This window comes from Oenanthe melanoleuca, unplaced genomic scaffold (genome assembly GCF_029582105.1).
Source record: "Oenanthe melanoleuca isolate GR-GAL-2019-014 unplaced genomic scaffold, OMel1.0 S001, whole genome shotgun sequence".
Taxonomy (NCBI): Eukaryota; Metazoa; Chordata; class Aves; order Passeriformes; family Muscicapidae; genus Oenanthe; species Oenanthe melanoleuca.
The window spans coordinates 290,981-304,944 of record NW_026612650.1 but is presented as its reverse complement, the minus strand read 5'-3'; the positions used below and the strand labels follow the sequence as shown (position 1 = coordinate 304,944).

At 47.4% G+C, this 13,964-nt stretch overlaps 2 long non-coding RNA genes across 2 annotated transcripts; both read right to left on the bottom strand.

The window, feature by feature from the left end:
• Positions 1 to 4,568: 4,568 nt before the first annotated feature.
• On the bottom strand, positions 4,569 to 11,345 carry LOC130266061 (uncharacterized). The gene is made up of 2 exons (XR_008842729.1): positions 10,777 to 11,345; positions 4,569 to 5,161 (listed from the first exon to the last, which is right to left on the bottom strand). It is a non-coding gene; the product is annotated as an uncharacterized LOC130266061 (long non-coding RNA).
• On the bottom strand, positions 6,717 to 8,137 carry LOC130266063 (uncharacterized). Its single transcript, XR_008842731.1, has 2 exons — positions 7,688 to 8,137; positions 6,717 to 6,860 (listed from the first exon to the last, which is right to left on the bottom strand). It is a non-coding gene; the product is annotated as an uncharacterized LOC130266063 (long non-coding RNA).
• Positions 11,346 to 13,964: the final 2,619 nt, after the last annotated feature.

The following is a 13,964-nucleotide window of genomic DNA, read 5'->3' as shown; positions in this document are numbered from 1 at the left end:
CAGATGAAAGCTTTCAGGAGAGACAAGTCTGGCTGGCTTGGCCATGGGTGGCCACCTCTCATCTTGTTCCAAAACACTTGAGCTTCACACTTTTATTTCTTATTCAAAAAAACCATCCACCTTGACCACGCACCCATGGCCATAATTGGGATTCCACCTCCAAAACTCTGTACATGCAAGGATTGCTCCCAGGTGAAAGCTGCCAGGACAGACAGGTCTGGCTGCTCTTGGCCTCTTGGTGGTGCCTCTCACCTGCTTTTGAAACACTGGGACTCAGTGCTTACCTTCCTATGGAAAAGAACCACTGTTTTCCTCAAGGCGTCCGTGTTCAAAATTGAGACTCAGCCCCCAGAATTCTGCTTATCCAGGGATTTCTCATGATGAAAGCAGCCAAGACAAACAGGTCTGTCTGGCTTGGTCTCCCAGGAGTCACCTGTCTCCTCTTCTGACTTTGATACACTTGGGCTCTGTGCTTTCCCTCCTATAAAAAGAACCATCCTTTTTATCTATGCAGAAATGGCTGGATGTGGGATTCCACCTCCAAAATTTCCTGTATGCAAGTATTACTTTCAAATAAAAGCTGCCGAGGCAGAAAGGTCTGGCTGGCCTTGGCCTCTGATGACCACCTTTCACCTGCCCCTGGTGGTCCTTGCTTTCCTTCCTATGGAAAAGAACTGTCCTTTTCTTCCAAATGTCCACTTCTGAAATTAATATTCCAGCTCAAAAATTCAGTGTATCCAAGAATAGCTCGCAGAAAAAAACTGCCACTACCATCTAATCTGGCTGTGCTTGTCCTCTGGTGACTGCCCTTCATGCCCTGTGGCAACACTGGGTCTGGGTTGTTTCCTTCCTATGGAGATCATTGTGACATTTTGGGGCATCCTGAAATGAAGGGGCCATTGTGACACTGTGGGGACACTGTGGATCGAAGGGGCCATTGTGACACTGTGGGGTGCCATGGCACCAAGGACATCACTGTGGCACTGCAGGGTCGCATGGTCCCAAGGGGCCAGTGTGAAGCAGCCAGGCTTTTTGGAACCGAGAGCCCATTGCTGCATTGCAGGGCCTCGTGCAGCCAAAGGGCCGTTGTCATCCTGCAGAACACCGTGGATCTATGGAGAGCATTGTGGCACTGCAATGCCCCATGGAATCATGGAGACCATTGTGACACTGTGGGGCCCACGAAGCCAAAAGGCCATTGTGACCCTGCAGGGCCTCATGGAAGCAAGGGGCCATTGTGTCTCTGCAGAAGCAAGGAGAACATTGTGACACTACAGGGCCTCATGGAATCAAGGGAGATATAAGAGATCTGGCTGGTTTGGCCTCCCGGGGGCCACCTGACAGGTCTGGCTGACCTTGGCATGTCGAGGTCTGCCTCTCATCAGGCCCTGGGGAACTGGGACCCTGTGCTTTCCTTCCTATGGAAAAGAACCATCCATGTTTCCAGGAGCCCATGCCCAAAATTGATATTCCTGCAAAAAATTACCTGTATGCAAGATTCTTCCAGCCAAAGTTATCAGGACAGAGAGCTCTGGCTGGCCTTGGCCTCTGGTGGTTACCTCATATCTCAAAGGAAGTCCTGATGAAAGTACTTGAACAAGTTTCACTACTGCAACATTATTGAGTCTCTTGTCCTCTGCAAAATGCTCTTCTGATCATATGTGTCTTTTTTTTCTCATGTATTATATAGGAAAAAAAAATTCAGCTAAATAATAATATTTTTATCACTCTACCAGTGTTATCTCATACAAAACACTTCCTCTACATATGGATGCAGATCACCTGTATAAGCAAACACACTAAAGAATCCAGCAATTACTTGTCTCTGCTCCCATCTGTCACATCTCCTCTGGAGCTGGAGGTGCAGCCATGGTGCCCACAGCAGCCCTGGGGCTCTGTGCCCCATGGCCTCCCTGCTGGGCAGCCTCTGCCAGCTCCTGCACAGCCCGTGGCACCTGTGGGGCTGCACTGACAGCCCTGCCCCGGGCTCTGCCGGGCTCTGGGCCAGCAGAGAGGCCGGGCAGGGCTGGCCATGGCCGGGAACAGGCCCTGAGCCCCGCAGGAGGATGGAGCTGGGCCACAGCCAAACTCAGCCCAGGGCAAACCTGGGCTGAGCAGCCAGGGCTGGCAATGTCTGAGGACAGAGGCTGGCGCTGACAAATGTCCTGGGCCCCCTCCCTGCTCTGTGCATGCCACCAAGGGCACAGAGCAGCCTCCTCTCTCGGCCACTTGCCTGTTTCCAATGCCTTCCACAGGCGCTGCCCTGCCCCACAAGGCCTGGGCTGAGTCCTGCCCCTGCACGCTCAGCCAGGCTGAGATGGACACTGCTGCTTTCTCTGGCAGGCTCTCTCAGGCCAGCCCCGCTCCCTGCAAGCTGTGCCAGCTGCCCTGAGCTCTGTGCAGCACCAAGGGCCTCTCCCCAGCACAGCCCAGCCGGCTCTGGCCCCACAGCTCTGCTCAGGGCAGGGGGCTCTGGGCAGTGGCCCCACGGCCTCAGCGCCTGGCAAGGGCACAGCAGCAGCTGCAGCTCAGACAGAACTCAGCCCCAGCCATGGGCAAGGTGCTTGGCCAGGGCAAAAGGAGGCTCCCTGTGTGCCCTGCTCCCCTCTCCCTGAGCTCCTGAGAGCTCTGCAGCCACTGCTGCCATCCCATCTGCCCAGGCCAGCACAACAGCCTCGGCCTTGGGGCCCTGCAGAGATGCTCCTGCTCCAGGCCCAGGGCCCATCCCAGAGCTGGGGCAGCCACAAAGCTGTGCCCATGGCTGTTCCTTCCTGCTCTGATGAGCATGGATCCTCTGCCACTTGGAGGTTGCTGATAAACTTTACTTTTACAGAGACCACTTCTTTCTTGAGCTCTTCAATTGAGAAATTCAGTGTGAAAGGCTCATAAACATTTGTTCAAAACACCCAAACAAGAAAAGCCCCTGGGAGTAAGTAAAGTTTTTAATTCTTCTGTGGCTAATTAGAAAGATTTCAGAAGAGCATTCAATGTGAATAAACTACATCGAAAACAATGCAGAGAGAACAGTTTTCTCCTGTTATGTTTTCCTGTTTCTAGACTGATATTCACAATCTCCGGTTGACATTGACCTGCAGCACCTTCTTATGCAGTCAGAATTGACATGAAAGCCAAGACACTTCATGGCTGATAATCAATAGCACTTTGTCCCCTCATCCAACCCCTGGGACTCCAATGGATCAGGAATGGTGTGGCCAGCAGGACCAAGGCAGGGATTTTTCCCCTGTGCTCAGCACTGGTTGGGCAGCACCTCGAGTTCTGTTGTCCAGTTCTGGGCCCCTCTTTAAGAAGAACATGGAGGGACTGGAGTGTGTCCAGAGAAGGGCAACACGGCTGGTGAGGGGTCTGGAACACAAGTCCTGTGAGGAAGAACTGAGGGAACTTGGGTTGTTTATCCTGGAAGAGACGAGGCTCACCTGAGACCACATCACTCTCTATAGGTCCCTGACAGAAGGGTTCAGCGAGTGTGGTTTGGGCTTTTTTTCACAGGGAGCAGTGACAAGAAAAGAGGACAAAGTCTTAAGCTGCACCTGGGGACGTTTTTGAGGATGTTAGGGAATATTCTTCATAAAAGAGGTGATTTGGCATTGCAATGGGCTGCCAAAGGAGGTGGGTGAGTCACCGTCTCTGGAAATGTTTCAGCATAGATTGGATATGGCAGTGAGTACCATGGTCTGGGTGACAAGGTGGTTTTAGGTCACAGGTTGGACTCGATGCTCTCAAAGGTCTTTTCCAGCCTGGGTTTGTCAGGGTCCACACCACATGCAGAGTCCTGATAGGTTCTTTTAGGGATCTCAAAGTGCAAAAGACACAGCAGGGGACAAAACCAGTTTACTTTTGCAAAAGCTGCACTTTTATTTAGTGCCAACAAAATTAGATTGAGGGACAGAAAGAGAGAGAGAGAGAGTGACAGAGAGATTATAGCTACCAAGACGGGCAGACGATCCTCGTGGAACCAGCCAATAGATGTCCGTTGCCGTCCGGGGAGATCTCAGGGGTCTTTAGTTTGAGGGTGTCTTTTATAGTCTTTTCCAAGGCATCGGGCGACTGGCCAAAAGGTGGGAAGATTTATGGACTATTGTATGTGGAGATCGTTGCTCCAAGAAGCAGGTGGAAACAGGACGCTGTGCAAGTGGCCTGCGTAGGAGCAGCACACCATGGCAAGCTCCAGGCCCACAGCCTGCGTAGGAGCAGTGCACCATGGCAAGCTCCAGGCACACCAACGGTCCTTGTGCCCAGTTCTGCAGCAAGTAACCTGCGTAGGAGCAGCGCACCATGACCAGTCCATTGTTCTCACACCTGTGGGAGCAAACCGGCCCTGGTTGGGATGGGCACCACCTGAGAACAGTCACTTGGCATTCCTCTCTTCCCTGGCAAGGGCCTTTAAACTGCAGTTCTTTAGGCCTCAGGCGAGGGTCATTGGGCAGAACAAATGAGAGGCTTTTAGATGGACTCTTACATATGGGGACAATCTTTGTAAATAAGGAAATTTGGATAAGGAATCAGCTTTGGCCCTATTGCCCGATCCGAAGAAAACACAAACAACCGAAGTCGTTTATGCGGTGCTTTATTGAGGGCCCGGGAGCCTGTGGACTAGCGTCCAAAGACAGAGCCCCATCTCACAGAAAATTCACAGGGTTTTTATATGTTTCTTTACATGATTTCTTCATCATAACAAATTCTTACTTCATTCTCACTACCTGGTACAATAATCTCTCTGACATTTAAGTTTCTGCCAAAAGGTACATTCCCTAGATAAATGGATACACTCCTTAAGATAAGTGATTATCTCTTAACTACACTGCTTACATTACAAAATCTGCTATAATAGTTCATCTGCAGGTTACATGCGGCCTACCAAGCCTTAGCATGACTACTACTAATGTCAATTAATGTCAATTATTAAGGTTCACTACTATCTTAATACAGTTTATTGAATCAAATGGCAACAATTCCCCCCTTTTGAGCATTCTTCAGTCTTCTGCAAGGATGCTCAAGTCTCAGTTATCATCGGGTCTTTCAAATGCTGGATTTTCTTGCCCGACAGCAACTTCATACTTCGGAGGAGGCAGGTGCATCTCGTTAGTTCTTGTCAAGGCTTTTATCACTCTTCTGGTGCGTTTTGTTTCTTTTTCGATGACTCCTAAAACACACTTATACACTGGCCAAATAATTAATAATAGAACTGCAAACAACAGAATGTACTGTATTACAGACGAAACCCATCCAGAAATCTGAAGTCCTAAAGATTCAAAAATTTCTCCGATCCAATTATGTTGTACTTCCTTTTCAATGTCTTTTGTTTTGGATTCAGTTGTTTTAATTGAAAGATATCTTTTTCCACTTCAATGGTCATGTTTGGAATATGGATGCAGCAATGGTCAATTTTCGTTTTTAGATACTGACACACACCATGCTCTTTTAACAAGAGCATATCTAATGCCATCCTATTCTGCAAAGTCATTCGGGATGTGGCTTGCAATTGCAAATTTATATCTTTGAATCCTCTCTTAGTGGCTGCTGCTAATCTCTCAGTCTGCCCTAGCAATTTGTACAGCATTTCTCTGTTCCTATAGGCGGCTACAGGTGCAAATAGTGATTCCAAAGCCCACCCAAATTTAACTCCACCATCAGGCTCGTGCCATTCATTCTCTAACTCAGTGAATGCATCTACTTCTCTTTTCTTCCGGTTGGATTTTAATTTTGATTGCTTCCACAGAGGGCAAAGGGTGGGGACTCCTAGAGTGATTTGTGTTACAGGCCCATCTATAGGAATATGTGTGGTCCATTGTCCATGTCCCATTACCCAAACGAGATTTCCTGGACTTCTAATTGTACTGTCTGTACAACTTACAGCTCTTTTAATTCCATTGCTTCTGCTCAGTGCGGCTACTTTTCCCATAATTGTATGATTAAATTTTCTACATTCACATCCCCACTTAAGTAATTTCCCTAGCTGGATCTGTTTCCTAACTATTGGGTTATTCTTCAAACAAGTTGGACACATGGCATTCACCCGTTTTGCCAATGTTAACATCTGGTTAGAAATTACTTCTTTTTTTAGAAATTTTACCAATGCTTCTGCTCCCCAATGGCATTTATTATGTTCAGTTTCTAAGATAGCTTTCATAATTCGGACGGGGACTACAACTTGTCCCATGGCTGTTATATACCATCCAGTTGCATTCTTTTGCGCTTGCAGCAGTGATGCTAGTTTTTCATCATCTGGAGAATACTTTGGTTCCTGGATCAAATGTGGAGTTACAGGACTCACCTTAGTGGGTATCAAAGCCATTTGGGTCCATACCTCTCTGGCCACTTCTTGTGCTGTGATATCAGCCAGTCTGTTTCCTCGATATATTTTTCCTTCTTCCTTCTGATGACCTCTCACATGCATTACTGTGACCTTTTCAGGTTGGTGTACTGCATCTAGCAAGGCTAGAATTTCAGTTCTATATTTGATAGTAGTTCCTTGAGAGTTCAGCAACCCTCGTTCTTTCCACAAGGCACCATGAATGTGCACAACCCCAAAGGCATATTTAGAATCAGTCCATATATTTACTTTCCTTCCTGAGCTTAGCATTAGGGCCCTAGTGAGTCCAATGATTTCAGCTCGCTGAGCTGAAGTTCCAGGGGTCAAGGCCTTTGCCTCTACTATGGTTGTAACTGTTACCACTGCATATCCCGCATACCTGGTACCATTTTCCACAAAGCTGGACCCGTCGGTAAACAGTTCCCAATCCGGGTTTTCCATTGGGACATCTTTCAAATCAATTCGGCTGGCATACACCTGTTCAATCACCTCCATGCAGTCATGTGCTAGTTCTCCTTCTTCCTGCTCACTGCGGAGAAATTCTGCTGGGTTAACGTGATTAGTCATTTTCAGATCCACATCATCCTGTTCTCTCAGAATTGCTTGGTATTGTAGCATCCTGCTGGACGAAAGCCAGTGACCCCCCTTTTGTTCCAAAACTGCCAGTACCATGTGAGGCACAAATACCTCTATTTTCCTCCCCAGAGTCAATTTCCTGGCCTCCTGGATGAGGATCACTGTGGCCGTAACTGCCCGCAAGCATGACGGCCAACCAGCACTTACTGCATCTAGTTGCTTCGAAAAATACCCTACCGGGCGTTTCCATGAACCAAGTCTCTGGGCTAGCACTCCCAGTGCTATTTTCTGTCTCTCATTCACATATAACTGAAAGTCTTTATTTAAATCTAGAAGGCCTAATGCCGGAGCTTCTCTCAAGGCCTGTTTCAAGTCTTCAAAGGCCTTTTTCCTTTGTCGATCCTAGTTCAGCTGTGGTTCTTTCAAAGCTTCATATAATGGTTTAGCTAGAAGCCCAAAATTCAGAATCCACAACCTGCACCATCCCACCATTCCCAGAAAAGACCTTAATTCCTGATGGTTCCTGGGAAGGGGAATAGCACAAATAGCTTCCACTCGATTGACTCCCAACCGTCTCTGGCCTTGGGTGATTTCACATCCCAAATATATTACACTTTCTTTTATTAACTGTGCTTTCTCTTTTGACACTCGGTAGCCAGCCTGACCCAACATATTCAACAAAGCAATAGTCAATTTCAGACACATTCCTTTTTCTTCTGTTGCTAGAAAGATATCATCCACGTACTGGAGAATGACATAAGAGAAAGGTGACTCTCTTACCTCAGCAGTCTTCCACTCTTCTAATTCCTTTGCCAATTGATTTCCAAATATCGTAGGACTGTTTTTGAAACCTTGAGGCAGCCGAGACCAGGTGAGCTGTCTCTTTCTTCCAGTGTCAGGACTTTTCCATTCAAATGCAAAATATTTTCTACTTTCTAATGCCAGAGGGATGCAGAAGAAAGCATCTTTCAAATCAATAACAGAAAACCATTTAAATTTTTCTGACACAGATGTTAATAGAGTATACGGATTGGCAACCACTGGGTGAATGTCTTTAACAATATTATTAATTGCCCTTAGATCCTGCACTAACCGATACTTACCATTTGGTTTCTTAACTGGAAAAATAGGAGTATTAAATTCTGATTCACATTCCTGCAGCATCCCTTGTGCCAGAAACTGAGTTATCAAAGGAGCAACACCCTTCTTAGCTTCTAATTTAATTGGGTATTGTTTATTCTGACTGGCTGAGCTCCTTCTTTTAATTCTATTACCACTGGCTGGGCAGCCTTTGATTTTCCAGGGTTCCCCGTCTCCCATACCCAAGGTACTACAGCTTGATCCACTTCGATGGGGATAGGAGAGGGATCAATTTCCTTTATTACAAATAATTTAGCAATTTCTTCTCCCGGAACTTTTAATTTTACCCTTCCATGCTCAAATATAATTTTGACATTCAATAACGACAATAGATCTCTGCCCAGTAATGGCCTGGGGCAATTAGGCATATACAAGAACTGATGGTCCAATTCCTTCCCTCCAAATTTCAAATTTAGTGGTTGTAAGAAGGGTCTTTCTTCCAATTGTCCTGTGGCCCCTACTACCTGTATGGTAGTATTGCTAATAGGTCCCAATCTTTTATTTAAAACCGAATACGTTGCCCCCGTATCCACAGTAAATTCTTGTTCTTTCCCATCAATATCAATTCTAACTTTCAAGTCCTGTTCTAGTCAGCTTTGATTCTGATAGTTTCCCAAAACTAATGCTTGGGCGACACTTTCTGGATTCATGGGGTAACCTGCTGGACTATTCACTGGCACTCCTCCCGGCACTCCTCCTGGCACTCTTCCCAGTCCAGCTTTCACTGGACACTCATTTTTCCAGTGCCCTATCTGACGACAGAACGCGCACTGATTGGGAGCAATCCCTCCTTGCTGGGGACCGGGAGGGTCCATCCCCCATTCTCCAAATCCAGCATTCTGGAATCTTGCCCTACCACATCCAAAGCCACGACCACGCCCAAAACCACCTCTGCCTCTTCCTCTATCACCGGCTTGCTGGATTATAGCTAATATATTTGCCTGCTGTTTCTTGGCCGTTTCTTTTTCTCTATTATTATAAACTTTCCAAGCCACTTCCAACATTTTATCCAAATCTCGAGTATCATGTCCCTCTAATTTCTGCAGTTTCTTACGTATGTCTTCCTGTGTCTGACCTAAAAAGATTAAAGCAAGCTGCAATTTTCCTGCTTCACTGTCAATTTCCAAATCAGTGAAGCGTCTAGCAGTTTCCTTAAGTCGCTCTAAAAACGCCGAAGGTGATTCATTCTTATCTTGTCTAACTGAATACAATTTTGACTAATTTAGTGTTTTAGGCATTCCAGTCCTGATTCCTTCTACTAACAACTCTTGATATTCCCTGATAGATTCCCTTCCTTCACCCCTCGTTTGGATCCCATCCCGGATCATCACTCGGTATCAAGTCATTCACAGTTCCTCCAGCTAAATGCAGCCTAATCATTTCTCAAGCACGCTCTTTCATTGCCCGCAACACCATCTCCTTTTCAGTGGAATCCATTAAGGTATCTAACAAAATCTGCATGTCATTCCAATCTGGATTCTGGGTTATAATAATCATTTTGACCATCCGTGCCACTCTTTCAGGATTCTCACGGTAACTGCCTGCTGACTGCTTCCAAATCACCAAATCTCCTGGGGAGAAAGGCACTTTCACAAGCACTTTCTCTCCTTGGGGTCCCATAGCTTCCCTTAAAGGGGCAATAAGCTGGGGTTCCCCATGAATCTTACGTCCCTGTTTAGTTCGTGCCGTGAGCGGAGTATTTTGCCGATTTTGGGAAGAAACAGGGGAAGGGGTTGGAGGACGCATAACAACCTTTTTAGCATTCCCTGGTACTACTGTTATGTTTGCCACCTCCTCCTCCTCCTCCTCCTCCTCTGCACTGCTTTCCGGTAACGGTGGATACAAAGAGGAATGGGGTGAGACACAGGGGAGGGGTGAGACAGCAGGAGGGGGTGAAGCGGAAGGCGCACCGTGTGACACCATTAAAGACAAATCCTCTTTTGGTCGAGAGGTTAAGGCTAAGCACTGAACACATTTAGATTTCTCTTTACAACCCCCACACTCAGATTCTTTCATTTCCAATACCATTATTCCACATTCAGTCTGCCACTCCTTTTTACGGCGCAGTAAATAAAACAAGTCTAAATACTGTACCTCATCCCATTTTTCATTTTCCTTCAAATACTGCATTAATGAATTCAGGGTATCATAATCCACAGTACCATTTTCTGGCCATGACAGCCCTTCTCGCTCATATTCTAGCCACCAATGTTTACAATAATCGATCATCTTATCCTTACTCATCTCCTGGAAAAACCCTTCACTTTTCCACCTCTTCAAAAAACATCCTAACGGAGTATTTTTGGGTATACCCTTAGTGAACTGAACTTAAGTGCCTTGAATGGCATTTTGAACCAGTTTCAGTTACAACTGTACAACAACTCGACAACCGATTGCAACAACCAATATGCAGCAACGTACAAAACAATAATAACCACAATCAATATTGACAGTTTAACAGAATCAATCATACCACATACTCATACTCACACAACAAAAATAAATAAATAAATAAATACCAGACCAATACCAGACCAATCCAACTTGCCGCTTCTCGATGCCGCGAGGGGCAAGTGCCGGACCTGCGCAGCTTTGGCCGCGTCTGACAGCCGGCGCCTAGGCTTACCAGACCAACCAGACGTCTTAGCCCAACCCTGCAAGGATCGCCGCCTCATCTTATGGGCAGGCACCCAAACCAGAACCAGAAAATAAAGCACCTTCGGGCTTACCTTTCGCAGTCGTCCGCCAGGCGCAGGGGTCGGGCACGAACCGATGACTCCCCGAGAATCACTCGGTGCCGGCGTGGAGTGGATCAGAATGCGAACCGCCCCAGCCACCTCCGGAGTCCTGCCGCGGTCGCCAGAAAACTGTTGCCCGATCCGAAGAAAACACAAACAACCGAAGTCGTTTATGCGGTGCTTTTTTGAGGGCCCGGGAGCCTGTGGACTAGCGTCCAAAGACAGAGCCCCATCTCACAGAAAATTCACAGGGTTTTTATATGTTTCTTTACATGATTTCTTCATCATAACAAATTCTTACTTCATTCTCACTACCTGGTACAATAATCTCTCTGACATTTAAGTTTCTGCCAAAAGGTACATTCCCTAGATAAATGGATACACTCCTTAAGATAAGTGATTATCTCTTAACTACACTGCTTACATTACAAAATCTGCTATAATAGTTCATCTGCAGGTTACATGCGGCCTACCAAGCCTTAGCATGACTACTACTAATGTCAATTAATGTCAATTATTAAGGTTCACTACTATCTTAATACAGTTTATTGAATCAAATGGCAACAGCCGCATTCCAACTCAGGGAGAAGGACGGTTCTTTTCCATAGGAAGGAAAGCACAGAGCCCCGGTGCTTCAGCAGCAGATGAGCAGCAGCCTCGTCATGCCAAGGTCAGCCAGACCTGTCAGGTGTCCCCTGGGAGGCCCAGCCAGCCAGACCTGTTCCATGTTCCCTTGGTTCCATGGGACCCCACAGTGCCACAATATTCTCCTTGGTTCTGAAGTGTCGCAATGGCCCCGTGCTTCCATGACACTTTGCAATGTCACAATGGGTTCTTGGTTCCACAAAGCCCTGAAGTGTCACCATGGCCCCTCGGCTCCATGCGGTCCTGCTGTGTCACAACGGCTCCTCTGTGACACTGTGGACCCCACGGTGTCACCACGGCCCCTTGGTTCCATGAGGTTCTGCAGTGTCACCATGGTCGCTGTCAGAGGCTGGATGAGATCGATGTCCCAGACACCCTTGGGATGCTCAGAGTGCCCGTGTGGGGCCTAGGGCAGATCAGGCCTTGGATTATGGCGGGAGAGAGGCCTGCCCTCAGCCATGGCCTGGAACAGCTGTCAATCAAACAGTGGTGCAGTGTTCACTCAGTGCTGATTGGATGAGCTGTCAATCAATCCCACAATGGGTGGGGATAACCCTGACTCTGATTGGCCAAGCAACTAAAAGTACCACCTAAGGGGAGTGCCCAAAACAGCCAAGGGGTTTAAAAGATGGAGTGTGGATTCAGCCTGTGGTTTGGGCCCTGCCTTGTGTTTGGGTTTCTGTCTCACCTATACTGCAACCCAAGGAGTTGGTAGCCATATGTGTGTCTTTCTACAGAGCTTCTGTCTTTCTGTCTCTCTGTCTTTCATCTTCTTCTAATGCTCTTTATATCGAACAGTTTTGGGTATGTCAACAACTTATATGTTTAAAGGTTTCTAGGTTAATTCAGCTAAGTTAATGAGGGTCATGCTTCGATAAGTCTTTTATGTTGAATTGGATGTTGTATTAAATGCTTTTTCCAAACTTTGTTGATTTTCTCTACTTAACTAGTAAAATTTTTGTGCCATTTTCATTTCTTGAGAATATCTGGCTGGGATTTCTCCTATGCGCCAAACTTGAGTAAAGGAACCTTTGGTCACCCCCAGCATTTCAGTGTTCTGGGGTGTTACAACCCCGCAGGCTCACAATGGCCTCTTGTTTCCATGAGGCCCTGCTGTGTCACACTGGCCCTGGGTTCCATGAGCATCTGCAGTGTCACACAGGTTGGTGCCATTTGTCCTTGCTGCCCCTCCCATCCCAGTGCCCCAGGAACAGCCCCGAGCCACCCGTGAGGGACAGGCCCTGCTGGGCCAGGCCTGGGCTCAGGCCTTGGCCTTTCTGCTGCCTCCAACCAGCCCAGGCCTTGCTCAGCATTGCAGTTCCTGCTCACAGCCTTTGGCTCCTGCAATCCTGCCCTCAAGGATCTGCTCTCACCAGTCCCTGGGGACCCTTTGGCAGTCCCTGCCCTCGTGGGGCCAGGGATGCTCCAAGGGACTTGGAGTTTTGCTTCTGACTCCTTGAGCAGCTTCTTCAACCTTCTCTCAGTGCCTGGGGATCCTGGACTCAGCCGCAAATTCACTGTGGCGATCATTAAAATACAGAAAGCCCTTGGGAGCTCTTTGTTTTCCTTCCTTTGTCTTCAAGTCTCCAGGGCTTGTGGAGCTACTTGCAGTCACTTTAAAGTTCTGGTAAGGAGGACGATTTCAAAGTGCACCTCATGACTTTTTTTCTTTAATCAAGTGTGGTTTTTTTTACTTTTCAGTTCATTGAAGAGGTCATAGAAGCATTCTCCAAGTGATCTTGAGGATGAATGTCTCATTAAGAGTTCTGGGCACAAAGGAGAATGAGCCCCTTTCTGGCTGACCCTGTTTGGACAACCTGCTCCTCACCCCCAGCCTCACCATGTCTGACATCGCCCACCTGGGACTGACATCCCTGTGCCCTGCACCAGAACCTTGTCCCCTGAGCTCTGCAGCTGGGTGTCCCAGGCCATTACACCATGTCCCACCTGCTCTCCTCAGGGCTCTGCCTGCACACAGGCACAGGAGAAGTTTTCCTCTTTGTAAGGAATAATGAAAAAGCCTGAGCAGGTTTTCTGAACAGCAAGCCCCACTGAGAAACCACATGCTCAGTACAGGCTGCCTGGAATGATGTCACCATTCCACAAGGGACAGTGTGACTAGAAATGACTTCTGTAAGCAGAATTCTCTGAGTCTTTCAGCTGAATACTCTGTCCCTGTCCTTTCCCTGGATCTCTGTTGCAGATGGAAATTGCTGGTGCCATTCTCAGCTTTAACTCCTCTTTTGAATGCAGACAGATGTTCCCAGCTGCGTTAACCTGGATATTCTCACTAGGTTTCTACTAAGTTCTTGTATTCCTCATGGAGTGAAGGGGCCATTTTGACTCTGAGGGGCTCCATGGAAGCAAGGAGTCAATTGTGACACTTGGTTCCCATGGAACCAAGGGCCCATTGTGACACAGCAGGGCCACGTGGATCCAGTGGTTCATTGTGACACTGTGGATCCAAGGAGACCATGGCAACACCACCAGAACCTCATGGAACCAAGGAGTCCATGGTGACCCAGTGGGGCTGC